The sequence below is a fragment of the Sturnus vulgaris genome, chromosome 6 (assembly GCF_052056855.1).
Source record: "Sturnus vulgaris isolate bStuVul1 chromosome 6, bStuVul1.hap1, whole genome shotgun sequence".
NCBI classification, from domain to species: Eukaryota; Metazoa; Chordata; class Aves; order Passeriformes; family Sturnidae; genus Sturnus; species Sturnus vulgaris.
In genome coordinates this window covers 43,762,463-43,790,118 of record NC_142248.1, presented here as the reverse complement: position 1 = coordinate 43,790,118, position 27,656 = coordinate 43,762,463, and the positions used below count along the sequence as shown (strand labels likewise).

Here is a 27,656-nt window from a genome sequence, read left to right as displayed (position 1 = left end):
CCATTTTCCTCTTTTATTTTTTTTTTTTTTGGGTTAATGCACAATCCAAAGCACTGATCTCCTGACATATGGCTGCTGACAGGTGCCCATCTGCTCCCCCTGGAAGCCCATCTTCTCGTCCCGTGTGTGTGAGATGGGGTGAAGCAGCAGTGCTGGGCTGGCTCCTGGCACGGGGAGCGGCTCTGCCGGGTGCTGCAGCCGGATGGGACGAGGGATGGATGCAGGATTGCATCTCCCCACAGATGGTCCTCACACAACCGGGTCTGCTCGTCCTCGCCGGTGTCAGAAACGTCGCTGTGCACTTCCCTGAGTGCCCAGGGAAGGGAGGGAAGAGAGATTTCACTGCTGCCAAGGCCTGTGTGTGCTCATCACACACGGGAATCTTTGTTGGGAATGCGAGATCTGTGAGCTGTCAGCAGGGAAATGGTTAAAAGTTTGATAGCGTTTCTATTAAGCCAGGAAAAGTTTGACCTCTGCCTGTTCTTGAGTTCTGACTGAATTCAGGAGATCATGACAACGGCTGTGTAGGCGTGTTCCCAGTGTTTAGTTTCCAAAAGATGGAAATATCATCTTCCTCAGCCTTCAGTGGTTTTAGCAGCAGGAGCTGGGACGCTGCATTCTTGGCTCGTGCAGCCTGGAAACCCCAGCTCCTGCACCCCAATTCCCTCTGTGCAGCCCTCTCACCCCACTGCTGATGGCAGGCCAGGGTTTGCCAAATTATTGGCAGGGTGGGAGATGTGGCAGGAGGCAAAACTTGCTGCACTGTGCTCTCCTGCTGAAAGTGATTGATGGCATTTTGGGGGTCACGGAAAAGCCAAAGGCTGTGCACGTACTTCCCCTCCCTCTTTATTTCTGTGTATATAAATATCTGTGAATGCTGCTACTGCTGGTATTAATATTTATTTAGCCCAGAATCCATCCCATCCTAAATTTGCCTGAGGTGCCTGACTCTGGAGCACAGACATCCTCGGGCTCCCTCTGTTGTCGATGCAGTGAAGCACCTGCAGAAGGTGACCCAGCTCTCAGGTGAGAGCTCAGTTCATTTATTTCTGGCTTGTGCTGCACCAGCAAAGCACCTGCAGGCAGCTGGGAGGGATCTGGAGCCAGGCATCATCCTGTGTATCTGGGACCCTCAACCGGGCTCTGCTGCAGCAGGTGCTGCATAGACGTGGGGCAGGAAGGTGGCCCTGCCCATGGCAGGTTGTGATCTACCTAGAGAGGTGCAAACCCAGGAGCATCAGGCATAGAATCCCAGAATGGTTTGGAAGGGACCTTCAGGATCATCTCATTCCAACCCCCTGCCATGGACAGGGACACCTTCCACTATCCCAGGTTGCTCCAAGCCCTGTCCAGCCTGGCCTTGGACACTTCCAGGGATCCAGGGGCAGCCACAGCTTCTCTGGGTACCCTGTGCCAGGGACTCATCACCCTCACAGGGAAGAATTTCTTATATCTAATAAAAACCAGTCTTTTGTAGGTTTGAAACCGTTTCCCCATGTCCAATTGCTACATGCCCTCGTAAAAAGTCTTCTCCAGCTCTCTTCTAGACCCTTTTGGTACTGGAAGGTTCTAGAAGGTCCCCTCAGAGCCTGTTCCCACCCTCAGAGCATCTTCATGGACTCCTCTGGACTGGCTCCAACAGTTCCATGTCTTTCTGCTGTTGGGGTCCCAGAGCTGGATGCAGCAGTGCAGGTGGGCTCTCAGCAGAGCAGAGTGCAGGGGGACAATTCCCCTCCCTGTCCCTGCTGTGGGGATGCAGCCCAGCACACTGACGACTTTCTGAGCTGCCAGCACTCATTGCCAGGTCATGTCCAGCCTCTCATCCACCAGCATCCCTAAATCCTTCTCCTAATAGCTGCTCATTCTCTTCCTATCTCTTACCTGTGCTTGGGATTGCCCTGACTGAGCTGCAGGATCTTGCACTCGACCTCATTGAACTTCCCAAGGTTTACATGGGCTCAGCCTGTCAGGGTCCCTCTGGATGCCCAGCTTAGGGTGGAAGCAGATGAACTCATGCTTGTCTGGATCAGCTGGTCAATCTAAGGTCCTGAAAGCACCTGGCCCATAATCCCAAGCCCTGTGACAGCCCTGTGTCCATTGCTCCATAGTGAAGGGGGGCTGGAAGAAGGGCAGTGAGATGCCATTGCAGGAGCCCCTGGGTGACAGCTCTGCAGTGGGAAGCTGTCAGCCCAAATCCAGTGCTGGGCCCATCCTGCAGCTGCTCAGGGAGGGGAGCAGGCATCTCCAGAGTGAGGAGGAATGAAAGAGCCAGGAGAGATGAGAGATAGGGCAGAGCACACCTTGAGATGAAAGACGTGTGGTTTGTGTTTGAGGAGTAGTGACGTTCAGTGGAGAGGAGTATTTATTTCTTCATTAACTCAGTGCCTGAACAAGTTTATCTTGAAGCACTGAACAAGTGTCATTAATGTTTCCTTTGAGCAAACAAGGCCCTTTGATAATGCTTACCCTCTTCTGACCTTTATTTTAATTTTGAATGATACTAATTAACACCGATCATTCATTCAAACACTAAACTGGTTGTTCCTGCTAAATGCAAAGCAAATGCTTTGTGGTCAGGAGGAAAATGTGGGCAGGCTTCTGTAGGGAAACTCCAGGCTTGTGGGACATTGGCACTGGTGTGTTCAAACAAGGGAATTTCCTCTCTGGTCCTGGGGGAGTAGCTGGGAATAACACATCCCTTAGGAGAGGAGAGGGAGCTCAGCAGATGGACTGTGGGGGCAGTGCTGGGAACCAAATCCATGTACACACTTTTCTTTAAGCTTTTTTTCTGAAGTGCCCGGTTTTCACTCCCTTGGTGAGTGCATTTGGTGATGGCTGAACAGTTTTGCTCTGATACCAATTCCCTCCCCACCACTGCCTGGAGTGCTGACCAAGGATGAGATTCCTCTGGTCATGGGGGATGATCCTTCATGCTCAGGAGAAGGTTCATTCACCCTCTGCACCGACCTCAACCTGTTCTCCAGAGCAAACCTGCCCACCAACCCGACCAAAATTCCTCACATCTGTGCTTGGAGGTTGTCTTCACTCAGTTTCTCTAAAGGGTCTCTGTGGCCAGAAGACCTGGGATGGGTTTAGGGGAGGAGGAGGAGGAAGGAGTTTTACTGCAGGGAGACCAAGGGCCAGGGTTTTCTTTCTCTGCACAAGCCATACCTGGGCATTTTACTTGGATAACTCATGGAGAGTGAGACATCCAACACAAGCTTAAGGGACAAAACAGGATTTTGAGCTCCAATGTGAAACTCTCCCTGTGTCATATGAGTGTGAGTAACCACTGTGGTGAGACAGACTGTGGCCAGGATGTAGAGGCTGGGGATTTGGAGGTCAAATCACACTGGAAGCAACTCACCCAGAGCTTTAGTTTCCTCTCTGAGGAATGGGGCTAAAAGATTTCCATGCAGAGAGTCCTGGATCTCCACACCAAAGTGCTTTTTGTCTTGTTTAGATTAGATATTAAGCAAGACAGCAGAGCTGCTGAAAGACGGGACCCATCTATTTTGGTCTAATATTTTGCACTGTCTAGCACTTTGCCATCATTGTGGGCCCAGATATTTCTAGCACAAGCAGGGAAAGATAAAACATCCACTGGCAATGAATGTCAAGCCTGTAACAGCTTCCAGAGCAGGCCAGTAGATATAATTATGACTTTCTATGACCAACAGCTTGGCACAGCTAAACAAAACCTCTTCCTAGACCCCATGAGAATTTTTATCACCCACAGAACAATCTGTTTTTGCACAACTCCATGTCTGTTATAAACTCAGCCTGCCTTTAGCCATGCTTCCTCAGCCTGGAAGTCCTGTGAGTCTGATTTTAAGCAGGATAGTTTAAACTTCTCATTCAAGAGCCCCACCACATCAGAGGGCAGCAAATGAATCACGTACCCGCTTTATCTGATGATGTGTTTTTGTAAAATGAGCCACATGCAGCGAGGAACTTGCTGTTGCAGGGAATTTGTGTTTACATAAATCTCCAGCCCACAGATTTATTTTCCTCTGCCATTCCCTGTATGTAAAATGCTCATTGGGAGCTATTTAAAAACCATCACCATACAAATAGTTTACAAACTGAAGCTGGGAAGGGGGAGGAAATGCATGATTGCAATGGGATGCAGTGTTTAGGGAGTTGGTCTTGTGGCTCTGGGGAGACCTTAGAGCACCTGCCAGTACCTAAAAGAGCTCCAAGAGAGCTGGAGAGGGCCCTTTGGAGGATATGGAGTGACAGGGCAAGGGAAAACAGCTTTAAGCTGAAGAAGAGGAGATTTAGATTAGTTATTAAGCAAGAGATTTTCCCTAAGAGGTTTTATTTTTTTGTTTTTTTGTTTTGGTTTTTTTATTGCAGAAAGGAAGGGTTATGTTAAATGTCCACGAAGACACCCATACCCAAGGACATCAATAGCACATTATCTCTACTCCTGGCAAGAAGGAATCAATTTATTACACATCAAAAAAATGCTTGCAGGCCTTGAATGTTGAAAGGGCTCTGAAGCAGCCTCTCAGATCTGCTATGATGCTTAATTATCCTCAAAAGCCTTGAGATCAGGCCCTGAAATCCCACTGATTTATGTGATTTGGCTGACTCCTGATCCTCACCCTGCTGACTTGATCCAAACATCCCCCAGCAAAACAGCTCCTGTACCCTCCCTTCTGGAGGCTCTTGCACACAAGATCACATGCTTGCCAAGCCACGCACTGCAAACTTGGACAATTCGAGAAGTGATTTTCCCAGGCCTAATTCTCTCTCTCTCTCCCTGTCATACTTTTCTCCTAGGTCTGTTTGAGTCTACCTGCCTCCCACTCACGGCTTCCTTGTCTGGTCCTGCCACTGAATCCTACCCAAATCCAGGTTTCCCTTTCCTCCACATGTTTATGCTTTCCTGAGCACAGTTTAAAAGTTCTTCCTAATGAACACAACAGCAGCCTCCAGTCCTGAGGACTGGGCTCTTTGCAGATGAGACTGAGAATGTGGCTACAACAGATGGTCTGGAAAATCTCCTTTGGTCACAGAATCACAGAACGGTTCAGGTTAGAAGGGACCTTCAAGATCATCCAGTTCCTACCCCCTGCCATGGGCATGGACTCCTTCCAGTGGACCAGGTTGTTCCAAGACTCATCCAAGGGTCCTGCCAGGGATGGGGCAGCCACAGCTTCTGTGGGCACCCTGTGCCAGGGTCTCACCACCCTCACAGGGAAGAATTGTTTCCTAACATCTAATCTAACCCCATCTTTTGCAGTTTAAAGCCCTTCTCCCTTGTCCTATCAATACATGTGCCCCCACCAGAACCTGTTTTTGCAGCGGGGAGCTCCTGTTCCTGTGTCACCAAAGGAGAGCAATGCTGGTCCTGTGCCCCTTTCCTGGTGGTGCCCCATGCAGTCTCTTGGAGGATAGTCCTGCCCCAAGGAGCACTTCCCTTCCCAAGCCTCATGCCAGGCTCAGCCTAGTTCTGGGAAAACCCTTTGGCTCACACATCACTGAGAGCTAGCCCCGAGCCTTTTTTGCAGGATGCAGAGCACATCTGGTGCTGTGTGCGTGGGCTTGGGTTATGGTGGTGAGAGTTTATCATCACCTACTTAACCCTGCCTTAGACGAGCTCGTTGTGCTGCCCCAGGTTACTCTGTTTGCTGGGGTTGCTGCAGGGAAAAACAGCTTGTGCACACAGACATCATGAAAGGCAGGCTCGTGTGTGAGGCACATGCAATAACTGGGTTGCACTAATAGGCTGTGCCTGTTATTAACATTTCTGAGGTGCCCAGGGCTCAGGCTGGGATCAGCACTCCTGGTGCCATGCAGGTATTTGGGAAATAAATTCTGATGTGATGTAAGTTTGCAAGGAGGTTTTGTGAGGGGCTGATCACTGCCCCGTGTAGGTTTGACTCGAGGTTTTTCTGTGCCAGGGAGGACATAATTCAAAAGCCAGGGAATGCTGGAGTTGGCAGAAGGGTGGAGTCTCTGTCTGCTCCCATTACAGGGGGCCTGACTCTCCTTGATGGGTTGGAGAGGAGGGAGAAAGCAAAGATGCAAGGGGGCTTTGCTCTGCCCTGAAGAGATCTTCTTGGTGGTGGGGCAGAGTGGTGATTGCTGGGCAGAAAAGCTCAGTCACTGCACGGGCCTGGGCTGCATGCTAGCAAGGAAACCAGAGAACCTGTGGATGCCTCATTCCTGAAAGTGTTCAAGGCTAGGTTGGATAGGGATTGGAGAGACCTGGTCTAGTGAAAGGTGTCCCTGCCCACTGCAAAGGGGTTGGAACTGGATGGTCCTGATGCCTTCTTCCCATAAAACCATTATATAATCCCATGGTTCTTTGATGATAAGATGGTTCTCAGATAAAAGGAGGCAGCAGGGAGCCCTGCCAGCAGCAGTGCAAAGTGGGGACAAGAGCCAGAGCAGAGAGGAGAAAAGAGGGATGCAGTCAAAGTGAAAAACTTAAGTTTGACTATTCCTGCGGATACTTTTGGGGCACTTGTTAGCATGAAGACACAACAGAAATGTGTCCCAGCAGATGCTCTGCTCTGGGCTCTCCAGCCTCTCTTGTGCCTGCAGCCACCTCAGCAGTAACTCCAGCAAGCTGAGAAGAGAAGAGAATCCATTTCATCCCAAGCAACAGGTGATTCATCTCCCAAGCAGCCTCCTTGTGTGTGTCCCAGACACTCCACTGGGAGCGTGGATTCAGCAAGAGCAGGGTCAGCTCAGCCTCCTCCAGTGCCAAGCCAACCCTTTGGTCACCACATCCAGAGGGGAACATGTGAAGTGTTGCAACAGCCTGAGGGCAATTAGGGGTGAGGATGCCAAGGAATGTGCTCAGCACTGGATTGGTCTATGCTAGGGAAAGGGAGGCATTTATATAAAAAAAGACACAGCTTGGGCAAGAGGTCTTTGCTTGCAACAGGCTGAGAGGGAAGCCTTGAAATATCTGATATCACAGATGTTCCATTTGCCTTGCAAAACAAAAACCACCCCTCTTCACTTTGTTTGCACAGCTATGCAGATATAAACATACACAATCCAAGGTTATTTCTGATGGGTTTCTTTAGTGTCAGAGCAGGCTCTTCCCAGAGTGGGAGCATTGCTAGGGAAGGCTCATTCCAGCAGCAGTGCCCTCAACAGTGCTATTTATCGAAGCAAGGCCTTTATTTTGTGATGAGGTGTACTGAGCTGGAAAACATGGGGGCTTGTGATCTCAGGCACTAATCTGCTTGTTCAGACTGTGGTGGGGGAAGCAGTTATTCAGGGCAATTTTAATGGCTGGGGCAGCTGGATTGTAAATAACCCATGTAGGGCTGAGTCTAATTTTTCCCTTAACAGGATGCTCCCACAGATGTGACAATTAATCACAGCAATCAGTGTTTTTGTACCAGCATTTCCAGATAAACTGAACGAGGGGTTCTTGCTCTTTCAATGGATTGAACAAAAAATTAAGTCTGGAGGCTTAACCCTTAGTCAATGCTTCCCCAGAAATAGAGGATATTGGAAGAGAGAAATTACAATGTGGGAAACGTCTCCTGGACTTGCAATCTGAAGGCCACAGCTGAGATTTATTGGAAATATCTTGGCAGTTGCCATGGCATTTATTTTGCCTTTAAAAGGTCTGCCAGGTGATGCTCTTTGACGTTAGAAACGTTAAGTGCAAAAGGAAGCAGGTTAATTGGATTTCTCTGGAAGACAAAACACAAGAGGATCCTGGCTGATAAGCAGCTGCAGTGTTTCCCCACAAGGTTGCCAGCTGAGCCTCTGAAAACCAACTCACCACGATGCCCTTGTGTGCTGCTGCCTGAGCAATGAGCTCCCAGGTCACTCTCTGTTGGCAGGTACACAGAGAGGAGGAAAATCCTGCAGGAATGGCTGCTTTTCTTTCCCCATCTCCATGAGAACTGTCTCAAGGGGGCTGGCTGACCCTCACAAGGACAACTGCACAGCAGAGCTGGGGCTGAACATGAGCATGGAATCACAGAATCCCAGAGTAGTTTGGGTTAAAAGGGACCCCAGTGGCAGGGACACCTTCCCCCAGACCAGGTTGCTCTCCACCCCATCCAACCTAACCTTGAACAATTCCAGGGTTGGGGCATCCATAGCTTCTCTGAGCAACCCATTCCAGGTTCCAACCTGAGCCACTGCCCTCACAGTGAGGTATTTATTCCAAACATCTAAATCTCTCCTCTTCTAGTTTGAAACCACTCCCTCTTGTCTCATCACTATCTGCCCTGCCATGATCAGGCAGGGATGCCACGTGCTGTGTGTGAAGGCTTGGCTGTAGGGACAGATTTGGGATCAATCCTGAAGTTTGCTCCTAAATGGAGAAGAGGCTGCTTTGCTTTGGATGAGTCATTCCATGTCTTCATCATCCTCCTGCTCTGTCAAACCCTGGCCTGCTCAGGGAGCACCTCTTCCCATGAAAGGAAGGCTTGGACCATTCCTTGGGAGTTTCCTCATCCTGCCCAGCCAGTGTGACCCAGCAGTTCATGGTGTCAGGCAGGAATTCCTCCCTCTGGGACTGATGGTGTCACAGCCATGTGTCACCCAGGCACTTCAGGATTCATCGGGGTGCTGGTCTCTCCAAGAGGCTGTGTTTTACAAGCCTGAGTCAGGGGAAGGTGAGTAGATATTTCTCTTTTCCCCAGTTGTGGTCCCACCCACAGGAGCCCACAGCAAGGCAGGGAAGGAGCCTGGATCCCACAAAGGCTCCTCATCAGCTGCGTCCCCATTGCCATGGGAATCCAGGAAAGTGAACTTGTGCCTGAAGTGCCTGTAGTGTCCTGAACTTCTGTGTCACATCTGCACCCTCATCTGCTTTAAATCCTGCTCCTGAAGGGAATAGGTGTTCAATCCTTGTGAGCAGGGATGGCAGATGAGAGATTCTGGCTTTGTTGTCACCTTGGGAGAAAAAGAAAAGTTGTGGTTAATGGCAAAAGAAACAGTGAGCTCTCATTACCATTTGCCCTGTGCTGTGTTCCTCTTGCTACTATGAGACACAGCAAATGAGGTAACCTGTGCCTGGGTATAAAACTGAACAGTGTGGATAAATAATAAGCAAAAAAGAACAATGAATAAACCCTATAAAAGATGTGTTGTTTAGTTTTTTTGTCTTGACACTCCAGTGTTTATCTTTAAAAGCCAAATAATCACGTCCGTGCTTGGGATTTTCTATCCTGCTGAGAACCACTGGGTTTGATTAGCATATTAAATGCCTGTTGAAATTAAAATTATCAGCAGTTAAAAGATGACCTGAATGGTGACACAAGATACAAACCTTCTGAAAGCTTTGTTGTGAATGAAATGAGATGAAGAAAGGCCCTCTTTTTTTCTCCCAGGAGTGCATGCAGGACACTGCTCATATTTCTTGCTTCTTCCCTGTGCTGCTGCTTTTCTTTCCTCAGTGACCTCAGTGACTTGGCTGCCACCAGACTCCTGATGGACATTTTCACAGCCATTAATTGAATTATTGACAAGTGAAAAAACACTCCACTGTGAAGCCAACCTGCCCTGACCCTCCACCTGCCTTGAAGGAGAGAAGAGCAGCACATGAAATGTCTCACTACCAGGGAGAAGGTAATGCTCAGCTGAGAGGAGCCTTGTGAGTTATCTGCTGGGCTCCCATGCCAGGGCAAAGTCCTCAGCCACCGAGGGAGATGTGGGAGGTCCTTTTGTGGCTTCTCTGCAGGTAAGAATGTCAAGAAGGGCCAATCACACCCAATTTCTGCAGCACACGTTGTTGGGTTGGCCCCGCGGGCGATGCTGCTGAGCTGGCAGTGAGCAGTGGCTCACGTCACTGCTTGCTCCTGCTGGTCTCAGTTTTGACTTGTTCAATCGCCATGGCCATGAGCAAAGTGAGAGGGTTTTGTGGGCACAGTGAGTGCCTGAGCTGTGCTGCCTGTGCCCCTGGCTGAGCTCCCCATGAACACTGGTGGGACCATTTCACCTCTTTGTGATTGCCACCCTTCCATTTCTGCAGCTCCAGATTTACAGCCTGAACATTTTTGGCCCAATCCTGCAGCCATGTGACATCATTCTGTTTCTGCTGCTTGGGAGAGGCTCTGACACTGGAAACTGGCTCTTCTTGCAATATTTATGGGCCTCAGCGTCGGCATCTTTGAACTCTCTCTTGCATTAGCAGAGCAGATTGACTTTCTAACCTCTCACTCAAAACCAGCTTTCCCCCTTTATTGGAGCTTTTCTCTGAACCATTTAGAGCTTTTCAACTTTCTTTTTGAAGTGAGAACCCCAGGCATGGATATGTTTTTCCAGCAGCAAATGGTGAATGTGCTGCTCTCCCTCTTGGCAGCCTCCATATATCCACATCCCAGGATCCTGTTTATTCTCAGGACTTCAGCAAGAGGAGCTCAGGGGACACCACCAGTCACCAGCCAGGCCCTTGTTTAGTGGCTCAGTGAAAATTAAACATTATTGTGCTAGGTCTGGAGGGGATGGAGTTAAGTCAACCCACCACAGCTATTTCATTTCAATGGGTCTGGGGCTTTGCTTCTTTTTGGCAAAGATGTTCGAACAAGACCTTGTCCAATCTGTAGATGTTACTTCTATTCCTGACTCTGAATTGAGCCAGGTTAAATAAAAACCTACTGACTTCAGTGGAAGGAGAGCCCAGCTGAGACCTTTGCATCTGACAATGCCAGGGTAGGTTTGCTGTGTTACCTTGATGACCCCACAGTGTCTCCCTTGGCTTATGGACAATGATATAGACTGAGACAAGTCTGAAACTTGATTAATGAGCACATACACTACAGGAAAATGGCTTCAGCATTTGCAAGAAGACAGACAGCCTCAGGCATTTTGTGGCTTTTGACAGCTGGGAGCCATGAATGTCTGTTGTCTTTTTTTTTTTTTTAAAAAAAAAGCCCTCCGTAGAATGAACACATTCAGCAAATGGAAAAAAAAAAGAAAGAAAACATTACTCCCAGCTGGGGTGAGAAAAATCTAGTCTATCAGCGAGATTGTCTGGTGGCTAAAAGGCAGCTTCCTGGGTTTTGATGTTGGTGGGTTCATTCTCTGCATTCCTCCTTTCTCTCCTTAGATGGCTCGTTAGATTCTTCTGAATTCTGTTCTTTTTTTTTTTTCCCTGGGTCTTCATTCAGGAAAGACATTTAAGCTATGCAGAGAACTTGCAGTCAAATTCCCCTGGGAGCACAATGCATGGACTTGGGTGTTCAAAATGAACAAGGCACTCTGGAGAGTCTGGAGAGGTTGGTAGGAGTGAGATTCCACTTTGAAATTCAGAGGAACCGTGGGGGCACAAAACAGGAAATTGGGATTACTGGCCCAGATTCACTGTGTGGGATGGGAGGGTTGTCTTCTGGCTTCCATCTGAAGGAAGGGATCCATGATATTTGTCCTCCAGCATCACTGCTGGTTGCTCACACAGACACATCCTGCTGCTCTGGGTGTATGAGGTTGCTGGTCAGGGATGCAAGAAAAATAATTTATGGAAGGAAAATATGGTTCTGGAGAATATGTATTATGAATATGTGTTATGAATGTGTCGTGCAGGTTGGCCAAGAGATTGTGTGCTTGGCATGTCTCCTTTAAAATTAGTAATTTGTTTAAGTGATATCCTGATTTGGGATGCTTTCCTGAGTTTGGGACCTAAAATGCAACTTTAGGGAAGAGTTCCTTAATCCAACAAATAAATCTGTTGCAGACATAGGAGTGTTTTCTGTTGTTCTTCATGGAGTCCTTTATAGCTTTCAGATGGGACACTCCCAGCTTCCTCCAGAAACTGTACTTGCAACAAGTTCAACTTCTGGTCAGCACCAAAAATCCACGAAGAATATCAAGTTGTTCAGAGTCCTAAATACAAAAGCCAAGAAGGACTAGCAATATTTAGTGATTACATTTGTTTCCTTTCCATAGGAAAGGATTGATTTCTGTGTTAAAAGGAATGTGTTTCTTACAGAGCAGGCAGCATTGATGGATGGCCATATTAAAAATATAGGATTTCTCCTCTAAGATGTGGCAGTGGGCTTCAGACTCACCTCCTCCTCCCCTTCCCTTACAAAAGGGGGAAAGAGAGACTAATTTATAGAGAGGGACTGTGCTGTGTGATGGCTGGCAGGACACATGACTGATTGCCCCATGCTGGAGAATTACACTGTAGGTCTCAATAATGGGTCCCCAAAGTCCCCTTATGTCCCAGCCTGGGGACAGGTCCCTCCAGTGCTGTGATTTGCTGTACCTCCCACAGCCAATGGTTCTGCTGTCAGCAGGACACCCCTCCTGAAAGGCTTTTAGTGCCTGTCACTGACCTTCAATGCCTGTTTTCTCCAGGGTCTGTGGGTTTGAGGGGAGGGACCTTGACCCTGGCAGCACTTGTGGCAGCCAAACCTTTGCTGTCTGCTCAGCTGTAGTGCAAGAAAAGTGGGGCCAGAGGCTCTGCACAGTGTGGGGAGGCAGAGGAGAGCTGGCAGGGATGGGAGTGGGAGGCTGAGGCTGTAATTTTCTCCCTCTGATCTGCCTGGCTTTTAAATAGGCATTTCCAGCACTGGGGAGTGACCTGCACATGGGATACATCCTCTGTATGCCAGCTCCCCCAGGAGTGGGTTCAAAGTGAAGGCAATGCTCCATCAGAGAGCTAATTGAGGAACTGAGGCTGGAGTCTGGCTGCAGAACAACCTGTTTCCTCCATCCTATTTGATTTCAATTCCACTTGCCTGGAAAACTCAGATCTGTGCATCCACATGCCAGCTCTGTTCATTTCCCGATGGCACCACACATCTTGTTTCAAATTATCAAAACCATGCTCATGCATTTCCTCTTCATCCTTTGGTTGCCTGTATTTAATATTTGCAGTAACCTGTGTTGTGTTTCCTGCAGTTGTAGCTGTGTGTTTTTCTGGCAAAGGCCAATGGTGCTTAAAGGACTTTTTTTTTTCCATTCTGGGAGGGAGATTTTGCTGCTTATATATCAATATGATGGCTTGCAGTGTTCTGGCAAGCTGGAGAAAGAAGATAAGAATGAAAAAAATGCTGCATTTCATGACCCAGTGGCTTATGCTCTGTGTACTTCACTGTGGACATTAAACAATCACGAGAGAAGCTCTTCTATGCCCCTTAAAATATCCACATCTTTAATGTAAATGAATCAGAACCATTTTTTCATGGTTGGGTCATGCAGCTCTGGAGTCAGAGGGGATAACAGTGGGTATATTGTATAAAAGGATGAAAAGAGCAAGCCCTGACACTGGAACAGACATTTGGTGCAGAGAGATGTAATAAAGGGACGGCTAACTAATCTCATGTGCTTAATTTCTGTGTTACATTTGATTTCTTTCCTGAATGTCCCTGAAATGAGAGATGCCATGTGCAGGTCAGCAGGGTGCTGAGCCCAGGATTGGGAGCTGGATCCATTCTTAGTACCACCACTACCTTGCTGGGTGATTTTAGGTACCTCTTTTCCCTCTTTGTTTCCATTGTAGCTTTTGTCTCTCACGCAGCCATACCACAGGTGCTTTGGGGCAGAGATCATCTGTCCCTCTGTGATTACTCAGCATCTGGGACCATGGGGATTTGCTCTTCTCTCTTATTATGTCTTTAGTATAATTTTTATGAGAAGCCTGACTCATTCAAACACATGAATCAGGGGAGTGGATGGGGTTTAGACTGGTGCATCTGCCTAAGGAGAAATAGGGCTTGCCTTGCAGTTGGCCTTACTTACAGACCCGAGGCTGCCTCTCCACCCCAGGCCAGGTTCACTGCTTACTGGTTAACACTGGGCAGGTTCACTGCTTACTGGTTAACACTGGGCAGGTTGGGTTGGGGTTTGATGGTTTCTCCTTGTGGTCAGGACCCAGCTATGGCAGGATATGTCAAACATCAGTTTGCTGTTTGCACCAGGGATGCTCTGTCAGTGCCGGATGCTGCAGAGCAAACCCAGAAATGCTGTGGAGGGAAGGAGCCCTCTCAACTCCAGTGCTCCTGGGTAGAGGTGATCCCCCAAACACAGTTTGGCCCTTTTGTTTGGCCAGGGAGAGGCCATAAAGAATGGGAAAACAATGGAAATATAGTAATCAAAATACAAAATTCAGACAAATGTGATTCTTGAAGGAGCGATGGTGGAGCCCAGCGGTTCAGAACAGGTGTTTGCTGCCTTGCTTTGTGTCCCATCCCACATTCCAAAGGGCTGCTGATCCTGCAGCTCCCTGCAGGGCTCTCTGTGCTTTCAGGAGCTTGCTGGGTCCCTTAAGAGCAGCAAAGCATTTTTGCTCAAGGTCATGCTTTCAGTGTGACAGCGGGAGAAGCTGTGTGTAAATGAAAGGTTTGCATAAAAAATGAGAAAGGTACAGCCAGACTGGAAAGGACTTTTATTTTCCTGGGCGTGTCACTGGCATTTCACAAAGGTAAATTTGGTCGTGGCAATGAGTGTGGCAGGGCCAAATTCAAGGGACATCTGGGGCCAGCTCATCCTGCCAGTGATAGGTAAGAGGCTGTGAAGTGTCCTGGTGGTATTAGGGAGCAGTGTGAGAATTTTCACTGTGCCCTCTATGGATTTCATGCTCTCAGTGTGCGAGGCTGAGATGCACAGGCAGCCTCCAGCATACTGATGAGCCCCTGCCATTAGCATTCAGTGCAAAAAGCCAGAGCTGTTAGACAGGAGTGATGGTGTGAAGGGGAGAACTGATAATTGATTAGGCTGTATTATAATATCGACAGCCCTGACCTGACTCCCTGCAAAGGACATTTAACAAGTACCAATTTAGAGCCTCAGCACCATAAATAAGCCACTGTGGAGGACGTGTGTGTTTTGGGTGCTGGGTTTGTCCCTGGGGAATTTGCAGAGAGGGAAACACATGATTGACAAGGGGTTAGGAAAGCCAAGTCAGGCTCCTGTGTCAGTCTGCACACACGGTTTCTATTAGCAGGGCACCCACCCCTACTTGGCACAGCACTTGGCACGAAGTTAACTTCAAATTAGGCTCAGGCTAAGGTGCTTTTGTTGAACAGAGCCCTAAGTACATGATCACATGCAGCACTTTGGGCTAAGAGTGCAAGGGGACCGCTGGCAGTGTGATGTATTCCAGATGTTTCAGCTGAAGGTGAAATTTCCCCTTTGCCCTCTGGATTTGGGTTAAATCTTTGGGGTTGGGGTTGCCCAAGGTGTTTGATAGAGGGGCAGGTGCAGCGTGCAGACTGAAGGTTACTGTGCAGCAGTGCCCTGCAGCTGTGGGAGCCACAAACAGATTTCATGGGTAAATTAATTCAGACAGGTGAATGACTTTGCTCTGGTTTGTTGTGTTTAACCTTCTCTGCAGTCGATGGTTTATCTAGACCTCTGGATAAACAACAGGAAAACCCAGAGGCTAAACCAATGTGATGGTTTTTTGTCTCGTTTTCAAACAGACCTGATTTATAGTGGGCACAAAAATATGAGCAAGTGGTTATGCTTTTTAAAAATAAATTAAAGACAACATCAGCAATGAATGGAGCACATGACTGAGCCAACTTTTTTCCTGAGCACTTTTTAATGAGAACAATAGTGAGGAACAGCCTCTGATTTTATGATTAGCTGAGAATGGTTGCAAACATTTCCTTGACACCAAAGGCAAACGTGAAGCATCATGAATTAATATTTGCAAGGCTGCATTTTGAGGTCTCTGAGCTCAGCAGACCTGTAATAAAACAAGGAGCAGCCATCATTATTTTTGTTTGCAAAGCTCAGGGTAGGCAGTGGCTGGGGACCAATCTCTGGAATGATCTGGTTGCTGTGGATGTAACTGGGGGGCAGGCAGGGGGTTTCCAGCAGGGTGGATTCACTCCCTGTTGGGGAAGCAGGAGATGGGGACAGACTTGCTGGAGATATCCATCATGTGCAGCAGACACCCCTGACAGTGATCTGCACTGCAGCAATTCTCTCTTGGCCAGGCCATTATTACTTGTCAGTCACAGCTGTTACCTGGAGGACCCCAGTTAACAATTACTTGAGGGATTATCCCCAGCATCGATTATTTTATTAGCTCCCTGATGAATCATCCGTGTCAGCCATCTGAGCCTTATATAACAACCTCTGGTGCAAGGCAGGGAGCCTTGGCCAACAGCAAGTTGGCTACTGTGGCTTCCCAAAAGGCAGGGTGACCCTGGGTCACTTTCTCCCTCCTTTGGAAGGAGCCCTCATCCCCCTGCCCACCCAAGGATGTTTCTGGCTGCCTGGTCTGGCTCTGTTTTTGGAGCCACCACACAAAAGGTGAGAGGAGGAGAGCATGGCTGTCCCACTACCCCAAACAGATGGCACAGCAGAGCTGTGCCCTGGCCTCTGACAGCAAACCAGGGCCCGTTGTTCTCAGGGCTCTGAGAAAATAGATGGGTGACACACAGGCGGCTGCAGAAAATGTTCTCCAGACAGTGCTTGTGCAATGGATTAAAAAAGAAAGAAACAAAACCCTAAAAAAGCCCCAAGAAAAGTAAAAAAGGAGTAGTTATTAACTTCTATTTGACGATGAGCAGTTGCAGTGGGGAGTGATGACACAGCAAAGGAGATGGTCTGGAAGCAGTCAGTGCACATTGCAGCTCTTGGTTTGCCTTATTTTTAACCCAAGGTCTGCAGGATCTTAGGGCCTCCCTGTTCAGCACTGCCTGCTCCTAATCAGTGTCCTCAAACATAAAGGGAAAATGAAGGAGAAGTGCCACCAGGTGACATAATTCCCACTTGGTCCTAGAAGAATAAAGCTTGTTGATCTGCAAGTGGAGGTCCTACAAGAGAGCTGGAGAGGGACTTTGGACAAGGGATGGAGTGGCAGGACAAGAGGAATGGCTTCAAACTGCCAAAGGGCAAGGCTAGGTGGGATATTGGGAAGAAATTCCTCCCTGTGAGGGTGGGGAGGCCCTGGAACAGGTTGCTCAGGGAAGCTGTGGCTGCCCCATCCCTGGCAGTATTCCAGGCCAGATTTCATGGCAGGGAGTTGGACTTTAGTGATCTTTGAAGTCTTTTACAACCCAAACCATTCTATGACTCTGTGATGTGTGAAACACGGTGACTTTTTGAGCAATGCCACCACCCACAGCCCTTGTGCAGCTTCAGCTGGAGAAGACACCAGGCTCTTGCTGAGCATCCTCTTGGTACTCAGCTCCTTTGAGGCCATTAGTGGCAAACACCAAATCTTTATATGACTGAAGCCACTCTGCCTTGTTGTGGCTACTGTGAGTTGGAGAATGATGGCATAAACTGCTCTGGCCCTCCATAGATGCAGAATAAGCCAATGCCTGGCACCAGGTCTAAGGAGTAGAAACCTGAAGGCAGCATCTGGATGGGAGAACTTCCAGTTTGATTCAGACACTGCAGTTTGTCAGCATTTGGCTCTGTCTCAGTGTAATACAGCTCTCCAGAGCAGAGAGGAAAGATCCAACAGGGTGAAAAATCTTTGAAACAGGGGGAAAAGAGCAAAAACATAGCCTAGGGAGCCTGTCTAAAGAAAACAAACAAAAGGCAGAGAGGAAATGGGAAGCAGTGGATGGTATGTTACACAGTGTACAAGCCAACAAGCAATATCTGCAGGTCATCCATTCCTCCAAGCCTCGGCGAGGACAGAGGTCCCTGGGTTCAATTACAGCCACCCCTCTCCCCCCCAGCCTCTATTATTTTGTCTCCAAATGCCCAGCAACGGCAGTGACAAAAATAGTTTGAAAAGTCTGACAAAAATCTTGATTTCCCAAAGTTTTGCCAAGCCTTGTTCCATGTCTGGAGTGCTCTGGCTGCTCCTCCTCAGCTCAGGGCTGACCTTCTGGCTGCTCCATCCCTGCCTGATGTGATGGAGAGGTAGAAACACTCTGCATTAACCAGCACCCTGCCAGCCCTTCAAAGCTCTCTTCCTAGCTGTGCCCCTCAATTTTTATTTTTGTTTCTTTTCCTGAATGCCTTGCCTTTAAAGTGAGATTTTCTTTGGTTTGTAATACTTCACACTTCATATTTCCTTCATGGCTGGAGGGCTGTGGAAAGGGAGCAGTGGGGGAGTGTTGAAAGCAGCCTTTGAAGGGATGTCCTCAGCCTTTTTTGGGCAGCCCAGCAGCAGGGAGGGCTCACTCTTGGCATTTAGGGAGTGCCTCGGGCTCCCAGCCTGGCACAGGGATGTGGCACGGAGCAGATTCAGCTCCTTCAGTCATTCTTCACATTACAGAGAGCAGATTAAATTGTCTACAGCGATGCAATTATCTTAATAAAGACAATTTCAGCTTTGCTGGGGTTACTGAGAAGAGCCCACAGACAAAAAGAACACTTGGCAGCGACTAATTCTTGCAGATAATTTCTGAGAGTATTTATTTACTCGCCGAGCATTGGGATGGGAGTTGCAAAGTGGAAAACTCTGAGATGCAGTGGGTAAATCAGGGGAAAAACAGATACCCTCCCTGCTTTCAACTGCAGCTGATTACCCAGCTTGTTGCTATGCTTGCTCCCCCTGCAGACTTTTTTCCTCATTTATTTTTGTTTTTTTTTTTCTTTCCTTGGGATTTTGCTGACAGAGGAAACCACTGTCAGGCCACCTTGGATTGCAGGCAGCCACGCTGGCTCGTGCAGCAGTGACACAGATGGAGAGAGGACACTTGGAGACACTTGGAGAGGACAGGTTGTCCTTGGAGAGGGCTGGGTTTGTCTGCCAGCACTGGGGATCTAAGGAGACACTCAGCATAACCCCAGAGAGAAGGAAAGGCAGAGGATCTGCCTCAGAGCTTGTGGTCTCTGATGCTAACTAGGACAGGGATTAGGAGCTGTTGCTTTCTTTGCTGCCTCCACTGCACTTTTGGTTCTTTTCTGCCAAGTACACCCTGTGGAGCACGAGGAGCTTCATGAAAGCATCTTGTCAGCTTTCCCCATGATTTGCTGGGATTTAGCCCATTTTCTTCTTCTTCTTAGAAGGACACAAAGTGGAAGAGGTGCATCTCCTGCACACCTGCTGGAGAAGACAGATCAAGAGACAGAGTCCAGCCAAGCCCGACGTTCCTCAGATGTGTACAGAGAAGGGAAGATGTGATTTAAAAGAGAATAATGGAATAATTAAGATCATTGAGTCCAACCACTATCCTAACACTACCAGGGCCACCACTAAACCATGTCCCAAAAAACCACATCTACACGCTTTTTGAGCACTTCCAGGAGCAGTTATTCCACCATTCCCTGGACAGGCTGTTCAAGTGCTTCAACATCCATTCAGTAAAGAAATTTTTCCTAATATCCAATTGAGATCTTCATCTGCTGGGATTATTTTTTCTCTCCTGTTCTTGATATCATGGAAGTGTTCAGAGTCCAGAACTGGGGGCTGATATGTCCTGAGTTGCTCAGACAAGTTAGACCAACACTCTGCCACAGGAGCTGTGTGCAGGCTGTGTGCAAGGCTTCTTGGACAATGGGGAAAGCAGCTCCTTTGAAAGCAAGCAGGCAGTTATGTGACTAATGAGCCCAAAGTCTGCTGAACTGCCTGGCATCCCTTACTGTAACAGCCTGGCATCTCTTACTGTAACAGCCTGCAAATCATTATTGGTATTTTTAGGTCTCTGACAGCTCTAACAACCTGGCTAGGGCTGCTTAAGTCAATACTGAAAATGGGGATCAGGTCCTGTAGTCACACCAACAGAATTCACCCTACCTGATCCAGGTACAGTCAAGCTTTTATCTGCAGCAGCTGCTCAGAGCTGATTTTGTGGCTGGGGCAGAAGGAGACACGGCCAGAAGGGGATTTTTCTCTTCCCAGGGTGTGTATCCAGGCTAGGATTGACCCATGACCTGCTGGAGGGGCTTTTCTCTGTCCTTTGTGAAGCAGCCCTGAAGACTTCAGCTGTCCCTAAGTGAGGGGTCGGTTTAAGGCAGCTTGCAGGTGGATAAAATTAGATAAAGTGAACCTTCCACGTAGACACTGCTACAAGTTTTACCCTGTGTTTTTAAATAGTTCTGTATAAATAACGCTGGGGAATGACACAGCCCAGGTCTGCAAGGCATTAGCACTCTCCAGCACGCTGCACATTTCACTCGGAATGCTGTTAGCAGCAGGGAAAAGGCCAAGCCAGACCTTCAGATCTAAGCACGCTCAAGTTGCAGAAAAATCTGGATCTGGAGGAGGATCTGAAGTTTCCTTCTGACCTCTATCTTCACAAGGAGATGAACCACTCTGTCCAGCATTGCTGAGCCTTTAGCTCCCTAAATATTTCAATTCAGCTGTTCCAACCCTGAGTCCACCTCGGCTCCGGACAAACTCCAGATGAATAATTCTGATCTTTATGAATATGCAACTCACAGTGCTTGTGCAGGGCTCTCCTAGACCTCATCTTCTGCACCTTGCATTCAACAGAGAACAATCTGACCTCTAGTATACCCCGGATTATGTTTATAAAACAGATATGGTGCAAAATGTCCATACAAAGATATTATCTGGCAGAATGGCCCCAGCAACGTTAACATTTGCTGGGGAGATGCTGCATGGAGGGAATGGGCACTGCTCAGATGCTGCTGTATTGCTGTGCTTTCCTCTGAGAGATGCTAATGGCATGTTTCACTCCTCACAAATAAATCACACTTGTTAATAATAATAATAATAATAATAATAATAATAATAATAATAATAATAATAATAATAAAAAAATTTCAGCTGCTGTCATGAACTCCTTTCACTTTGCAGGCAGGGGACAGCTGAGGGTGTGTGATTACGACAAGTGCTTGGACACAGGGTATATCTTCTAACCATGCCCTTGGAGGATCCAAGTGCTGCCCACTCTTTTCCCAGCTGTTTGTACACACCATGGATCCCAGAGATAGCACATGGAAGTTTTCACCTGTAAACCCACACATCAGACATTGTAAGCAGTACCTCTCACCCAGCTTGCTCTTGTTGGTGTTTCTGCTCTTTCGGTTTTGCATCACCCTGAAAATATTTCTCTCCCCGTGTTTCAAGTGCTTTCAATTTTTTTAGGCTTGCTTTGTGAGGGGTCTGGCCCGACAAACCATGAGAGATTGCACTGCTGGTGGCTGAGCCATCCCATGTGGCAAAGCACTGATGCAGAAGTACACATGGGTTTGCATTTTGCGTTGGTATTAGTAAATCCTTGCTGAGAATCTCATATTTTCCCCAACTGCTATAGGCTGACAGGAGGTGGGAAAGGCCTGGAGCAAAGGAAAAAATATGTGTCCCTCCTTGTGAAAGGTCTTCAGGGACTGAGGGGGAATATCTGGGAAGGTGAATGGCTGTGGGGCAGCTGGAGTCTGCCCAGGTGAGGAGATGGGACAGGTTTGCTGATTTATTGGGGTCTGAGCATGAAGTTTGCAACACTGGTGCTGTGCCATAGGCAAGAAACCTCCCAGCCCTGGGCTGCTGTACTGGCAGGTGTGTCAGGTAATTCTGATACACAAACACACACACAAACACCTCTTCAGCAAGGCTGTGCTCCTCTTCTGTGGTGCAGGACCACTGAGGTTTTCCCTTTTTAGAGCCCTGGGGTAAAGGACTTCATGGCATAACACAACTGTCCTGAGATGCAGAGCAGGTAACATAAAAGTGAGTTTGCCATCTGTCCCTGGAGTTATTTAACACAAGTGTGTCTGTAAATGTAGAGCACAAATAGACCGAGGAAATTACAATGTGCTCCACATGCTGTAAATTTAGGGCTGGTCCTGTGTTCCTCTGCATATAACCAGGGTCGAATCCTTCTCCTTGCTGCTTTTCTTTAATTTAATATTCCTTGCAATAGGCTGTTCCCCTTAATGTGCCTAATGTGAAACATGCTTGTTTGCTGACTGTGGCAGGAGTCTCTGGCTCAGGCTGCCCTGCACGTCGCCGTGGAGTCTGATGCTGGGGAGGGTAATGACTCTGGGAAGTTTGACACTGAAATGACATATTGGGAGTATTTACTGGGCAGAGCAAGGGAGATGAAATATTTTGTTGTCAATGATTAGATCTGGGCTGGCTCGAAACACAGAGTGATGCTTGCTGTTAGACTGGAGGATGCTAATTTTTAGGAAACAAAAGTGGATCCTTTCCTAGATGGCTACATTTACAGACATATTTGTGTTCCCTTTTAATAAAGTCAAAGCAAGTATGTCTGCCCCGTGCTGAAAGTCTGGGCCTTTTTCCCAAACACAGGCTCACAACCCCAAGCAGGGTTTGTAGAATGTACAACAGGATCCCACTGGCAGGAGGGAGGGTCTCCCCCCTGGAAATTTCAAACTGGAATCCTGGTCCCCAGGGCAGAGGTTGGCCTTGGAGAGGGCAAGCAGTGTTTCCAGACACAGCACAATGAATTAATCTGTCATTGTCATTTCTTAATTGCTTTCCGAGGTTTACTGCTGATCTTTTAATAGGGAGTGATCCAAACCATGCTGCTGTGCTGTGGGTGGCATGTGTCCCTGCACAGACTTTGGGACTCTGGCTGGGGACAGGCTGCCTTGCAAGGACACGTCAGAAATCTCCACCCTTGGCTAGCACTGAGCCGGGAAATGTCCCTGTTCTGGTGGGAATTCATCGCAATGCAGGGACGCATTAGTCCCCTTAGGCTGTGGTTTCACAGCCATATCAACACTCTCTTAAAGACCGTCTTTCGTCTTTCAGCTGCTCACTCCGGGCTTCTTTATGGTCATTCTAGTGGATTGCAGAGATCACCCAGGTGATAAAAACCTCTCTTTCTTTTTTTTCTTTTTTCTTTTTTTTTTTTTTTCCTACTAGATGAAGCTTTCCCCCTAAACCACATCCATTCCCGGCACCCTGCAGGGGATGCGGGACCCAGCTGGAGCAGTCCTGCATGTGAGAGCACAGCCCTAATGCCCTTCTCTCCTTCCTACTATAGCACAACTGCGGGATTCTCAGACACCCTTGCAAAGAATTGATACGCCTGCAGGATTAGAATTTGCGGTCAGTGGAGCTGGATGCAGCCACGATGGGATGATCAGAAGTTGCATGGCCATGTGCACACCTGCAGTGCCAGTCCTGAGGTGGGATCGCAGCCCTGCAGCATCCCAGAAAAGCCAAGGTGAGCTTAAGAGTCTGTAAGACTTGGTTCATATCGGATCCTTTTACTGTCCTTTGGTTTTAGACTTCCTAGATAGATTTCGAGTTTTCTGATTTTCTTTCCGACAATGTGCTTCTCTTAACAATTCCTGTAATTGTTTAATTACAGGAGAGATTTAATATACGCATTAAATCCCTCTCCCTCCCAAAACTGAGTCTGATGAGGGACGACAGAGCCTGGCAAGGACGAGCAGAAATTCGCATTCTCAGTCACAGCCGATGCTGATTCCCTTCGCAGCCAGGACAGGGGATGGTAAAATCTCATTTGCACAGCGGGTCCCCTTCTTTACACTCCACCAGCGTGTCTGCCATCAGCCAAAACACACGCAGGGGTTTCCAGGGACTAACCACAGGTAATCCCCCCAGCACGGTGGGTGCCTCTGTGCTCGTCCCAGCCCCGGCACGACCCGACTTCAAAGAGCCCACGAAGCTCCTGCAGGTCAGCAAGGAGCCAGCGTGCTGCTCTCCCAGCACGCTCTCATTAGTGGAACTCATTCCCTGTTAATGATATCCTCGCCTTGCCAGCCTGTCCCTGCTCCAGCATCCTTCCGCTGCTGCCTGCCAGGCATTTCCGAGCAGCGCGGGGTCGGGAGCTTTTTTCTTATTGTTCGTCAAGTCTTCACCTCCTTGTTAAGTGCCTGACAGCTTGTCTCTTTGCTCTGCAGCTCCTTGTCCCTTCCCTGTCTGTCTGTCTGTCTCTGGTGGCCTCTCCTCTCCTGTCTGGCAGACACCCGGGGGGTGTCAGGGCACTGCTGTCCCCCAGAACCCAGCGACCTGCCCGGAGCGCATCACCCGCTGGGCAGCATCTGTCCTCCTCCCCTGCTTAATCACACTTTGCTCCTATTCCTGAGCTTGTGATAGAAGAAAGATTTGCCAGAGAAGCTTTTTTTTTTTCTTTTTTTTTTTTTTTCTTTTTTTCAGATAATGCAACAGCATGGTGAGGGAGTGGGAGGGAGGTTTCTGAGCATGTGATCCTTCCCTTAGCTCCAAAACAGAAACACTTCAACACTTCATGTCCAAAGCATGCAGCACGATGGGAAGGCTGCTGGATTTTGGATTTCACTTCATATGAAATGGGAAAAACTGGGGCTGAAAAACATCTGTGGGGAGCAGCTCCTTTCTTCACTGAAAGGGTGATCAGGCATTGCCAGAGGTTGCCCAGGAAAGTGGTGGAACTATCATACCTGGAAATATTAAAAAGTGTGGAGGTGGTGCTTGTGGCCATGGTTTAGTGGTGATGCCGGGTGATGTTGGACTCAGTGATCTTAGGGTTTTTTTCCAACCTCAGTGACTGGTTCTACAATTCCTGGAGCAATCACACCCCAACGTGATCTCTGCCTTCAGCTGGGAATGGCAGAACATGCTTCCCCACATCCCTTTCTTTTCTAGCAGTATCTGCAAGCCTGAAAACACCCAGCACCTGCTGAGGGATCAGAAGAATTACCAACACAGATCCACCAGGACTAAAGAGCTCTGGTGGGAAGACCCTCCTGACTTGAGGCATTTGAGGCATGTCCTAGAGCCCTGGAAGCATTGCTGTTGGCTTTGGTGTGCTGATGGATGATGCTCCAGCCCCAGGGGTCTCAATGTCCCCAAAATGTGCCCTTATCTGGTGCAGCAGGAGTTAAGAGAAAGCAAGCTGCTGTCTCACTGATCCCTGCTGGGATGGCTCCCCTCATTTTTAGCTTTGATATTCTTGTGCTGGAACAACCCTGGCTTCTCTGGGCTCATTTTTTTTGCAAAGCCTGGCTGGGATTTTAACCAGAAAGTGTTGGGGAATCTTATCAATCTGCTATTATTATTTTCTTTTTCTTTCCCCTTTGAATTCCACTCAGCTGCTGACTGTGAAAACACAAGAGGCTCAAATCAGTCGGTCCTTGGCGTATTCGAATTGGCACCAGTTTGTTTGTTTTGGGGCTAAAGCCAGAGTGAGAAAGCCTTTGGGGCTTTGAGATGCTATTGGAATCACCTGGGAAAATACACACTCCTTTCATCTCTCCTCCATTCCCTGTGGCCAGGAGGGCTCTCTGCCCCCAGCTGGGCTCCCAGCCCCCTTCTCCTTTTTCCTCCTTTTTACTGGGGCAGGACCCTCGCTGTGCCTGGGGATGGGCACTCAGCACTGGCCATATGACATGGAGTGAAAGTCCCAGGGGGACAGATGTTTCTCTTTCAAGGAGCATGGGGGCCGGGGGGAGAGCATTGGACAAGGTATCAAATACCTTCCAGGCTTTCAAAAATCAGTGCTGGGAGCTGCTTCTCTTGATCCTGGTGGGGAGCTGCTGCTAGCTCCTAACCCCAGGCACTGGTCCAAAAGAGGGACCTGAATGCAGCAATGCAGGGTCTTTTCTTAATTTTTAAAAATTTTTCTTGTGGAAATGACATGTCCAAAGACATGCACAAAACTCCTTGAACAATTCTTTATTTAGGCTTGTGAAAATGTTCATGCATCTTTCTGAGTCCATAAAAACCAGTGATTCTTTCCCTTTTAATCAAGGGCCAAACTCCCTGCAATGGAAATAGCTCTGCTGGCCCTGCACACCAGCACTGGTGTCAGCACTCTCTGATTTTCTTCCTCACCTCCAGGTCCCTCGCTAGAAGGTGATGAAAAGAGTTGCTTATATGGAGCTTTGGGCATGGCATCAGCCATTTCTTTGCTCAGTGCTGTCTGTTAGGAAGAAATTCCTCCCTGTGGGGATCATGAGGCCCTGGCACAGGTTGCCCAGAGAAGCTGTGGCTGCCCCATCCCTGGAAATGTTCCAGGTCAGGCTGGATGGGGCTTGGAGCAACCTGGGATAGTCCCTGCCCATGGCAGAGGGTAGAACAAGATGATTTTTAAGGACCAACCCAAACAATTCTATGATTCTAGGATTTTCTGCTTGTAGTGACAAACATTTCTCTCCTGTTTATCTCAAGTCCTCAGCTTTTTCAGATTCCTTCGTCTTTCACCAACATTTTTTTTCCTGCTTTTCCTTTTCTTTATTCAGGACTGTACTGGTTTTCAGGACACAGATCTGCTGCAGACCAGGAATTTGCCCTTTCTGGATCCATGTAGCCTGCTCACACCATTGCTAGAGAGTGATTGATATGAGCTCAGCCCAGCAGCCCTGGACTTGATAAAAGGTTTTCATTTGGAGAGAAACACCCACATTTATCAAACAGAAGGATGACATGGCCCCTCTGGAGAGGGCATTGAATGTTTACACAAACTTTGCTGACCAGCTGTAAGCTCAGCTCTTCCATCTGCAGCCTGGAAGGTGTGATCCCCCAGGGTCACACCCTCAAGCCCACCATCACCTGAGCTGTCAAACAAGGAACGGGCTCTGCCCCTGGGTTTTGAACATCTTGGAAATCAGGGGTTTGTCAGCATGTTCTGGTGTGTTTTTTCAGTGAAGGAAATTTGTCCCCAGGTTCTTTTTCTCCTGTTTAGCCAAAGTCCCATTACAGGCAGTTTGTTTTCTGTCCACTTTCAAAAATCATTTCTGATACTGCTCCCTACAGCCATTAACTAAGAATTTGACACTGACCCGTTGAGATGCCTGGTAGAAGTATTTTGTTATTTTCATGTATGACTGAGACCAAAATGATTTTAATATCTGTTTGCCAGCAACTGGATTTGGGATTTCTTTGCTTTGTTTATTGTATTCCTTCTCTGTTAGCTCCAGTAGTGGATGTGCCTGCAAAAAGCATTGCACAGACACCAGGTTTTGCTGTGTGAGTCACTGCCAGAATAAGGGTTGATATCTCCCCCACAATCTTGAATTTCCTCACCCGTGCTTGGTGGTACTTTCCTCTCTGCCTTTAGCCCAAACTGATGCTTGAAGTGCTTGTTTTGGAAAAGCACAGAGCATGAAGGTTTTGGATATTGGATATTAAGAAAAATTTCTTCATGAAAAGGGTTGTCAAGCACTGGAATGGGCTGTCCAGGGCAGTGGTGGAGTCACCATCCTTGGAGGGATTTAAAAGATGTGTGGATGTGGCACTTGATGAACCTAAAGTACTTTTCCAACCTAAACAATTTTAAATAGCACAGAAACAACTCTCTGCACCTGTAGGGAAGGTCATGAGTGCTGATCTGATAATTGTCTGCGTGTGAAAGGTCATGAATGGAGCCCCAATTAGCTCATAAATTGCTTCAAAAGTTCAGGATTTTAAAAATACTGAGCTACACGTTTTAGGTTCTGTTATTTTGCCTTCCTTGGGTTTTCAGGCTTTGGTTCCCAAATTCACAGGTACAAAGCAAGCTGAGACACAGTGCAGAATGATTTTAAGGAAAAAAACTATCAAGTGGATTCATTTTTGGCACTGTTTTATTGGTCTGTAATATGATAAACACAGTCTTTTAAGAAATGTTTGCTCCCAATTGCCACAATAAAAACCTGGCTCAGGGGGTGAAAAGCAGTTTGGAGATGACCTGAGATCTTCACATCTTATGCACCATCATCACCACCTTTGTAGCAGGGATGAAATGCCTCCCAAGGAGTCCCCAGGGCATGGCAAGGCTGCTGTCCCCAGGAAAAGGTGAGAAATTGGGCACTGACAGGGGAACTTGCCCCAGAGCACTAAATAAATGCACGAACAAGTCTGGCAGAGGTTTTCACTTGGGGAGCAGAAACCCCACACTTGCAACATAATCCAGTGCCAGCCAGTTGGGAAAACAGTC

General features: G+C 47.9%; 1 long non-coding RNA gene across 1 annotated transcript; it reads left to right on the top strand.

The window, feature by feature from the left end:
* The first annotated feature begins 23,105 nt into the window (after window positions 1–23,105).
* Window positions 23,106–27,394, top strand: LOC148223466 (uncharacterized). Its single transcript, XR_015804287.1, has 2 exons — window positions 23,106–23,349; window positions 25,981–27,394. It is a non-coding gene; the product is annotated as an uncharacterized LOC148223466 (long non-coding RNA).
* Window positions 27,395–27,656: the final 262 nt, after the last annotated feature.